Raw genomic sequence first — 1,757 nt, 5'->3', positions numbered from 1 at the left:
TTGATTGTGGTGACTTCATTATAGTCATATGATAACTGGAAAACCAGAAATGCTGCATTTGCATAGTAGAAGCACATCAGTGCCTCTTCATTGTTCTGCATCTGTCTGGACTCCTGATAAGTGACACACGATCCTCATCAGACAATAACAGAATGACCTACAGTAAAGGTCGAGATCCCAATTTGTAATTACTTCTCAAACTGTACTGCACTGCTATTTTAAGACATATTTCTGTGGTTGATCCACAAAATACAGGCAGTGTTGTGCATGTGTGAGAGAAATGTATAAATATGGGAGAGACAAAATTTATTTCAATTTATTTTCATTTTTATAGCACCAAATCACAACAAAGTTGCCTCAAGGCGCTTCACACAAGTAAGGTCTAACCTTACCAACCCCCACAGCAAGCAGACAGGTGACAGTGGTAAGGAAAAACTCCCTCTGATGATTTGAGGAAGAAACCTCAAGCAGACCAGACTCAAGGGGTGACTCTGGGCCATGCTACCGACACAATTTACAGAATAATTTACAAAACAAATACACAGGAAATTTTGCCAAGTCACAGGACGGGAGGGTTGCAGAAGTAGAGACCACACCCATCTCTGGATGGAGCCACACCTCAAACAGAGAGAAAAAAACAGAATCAGGCATCAGAAAGACCACAAATACAGTATAATTTGTCAGCATTAATCAACAAGAAAAACAGAAGAAATACTAATGGAATTGCCAGCCACTAGCTCTAAGCTTCACTAAAAGACCCAGATTTTAGATAAAGTTGAGGCCGCGGCCCACTCTGTTTCCTAATAAAATGAATTTAAAAGAGTAAAACCATAGTAACATACTACGCCAGTATGCTAGCCATACGAAAGGGAAAATAAGTGCGTCTTAAGTCTGACTCCTCCCAATTGGATGTGCCCAGAAGAACTCCCTAGGGGAATGAGAACAGGAGGGTGAGCGTCGCAGCGTGCCACTCTTTACTGCTGCTGCAGCGCCGTGTGTCCCTCTGCAGATCCTTCCAGTCTCTTAATTAGAGTGAGTCATTAAGGAGGCGTCCCCCGGACCCCGCGCTCAAGAGCAGGCAAGGAGCATAGAACAAATAGAGAGACAAAGCCAAGATCAAAAACACAGAAGTCTCAATACACAGAGAGCTAATCTGCAGACATTCACCAGGCAGATAAGTGGAAATCGTGTGTCACAGAGGAGCACTCAGAGTGTGTACCTATGCCAAAACCCATGTTCTAACCCTCTGAGCAAAACCAAACTGAGCTGTGAAAGAAATATTGCTAGAGATATAAACATTAGAACCACTGAATATTTTCCCTTTTAGTCTGGAAACCAGTGATTTTCAGTATGTATACCGTCTCTAAAAACTCTCTTCTCCGGATGTGTGCTCATATTTTACGCTTCTTTCCACCTATTCTTTAGTTTTCCCTTAATTTGCTGCTTTTGTTCTCCCCAAGCTAAAGGATGAACTGGTGACTGGAGACACGGGAGTATTTTTTTGTGTGCATCCCTCTGGAGGAGGCGGCGTCGTTTGCTGGAGTCATCTTTGTTCTGCGCGGCCACTTGCTGACTGTACAGTGGGAAATAGGTTAGTGTGTCTGTTCGGGGCCGGGCGGCGGAGGTGATTGAGTATTCCGTGCGCAGAGGAGATGAAGAGGAGGGGGATGCCTCGCCGGTGGTAGCGCTCTGGGCCTGCAAGCATTCAGAGAGGGGACTGTGGATGCTGCTGCTGTTAAATCCTGATCTTTAGCAAA

The sequence above is a fragment of the Thalassophryne amazonica genome, chromosome 21, assembly GCF_902500255.1.
Source record: "Thalassophryne amazonica chromosome 21, fThaAma1.1, whole genome shotgun sequence".
NCBI classification, from domain to species: domain Eukaryota; kingdom Metazoa; phylum Chordata; class Actinopteri; order Batrachoidiformes; family Batrachoididae; genus Thalassophryne; species Thalassophryne amazonica.
Note: the sequence above shows the minus strand (reverse complement) of the source record.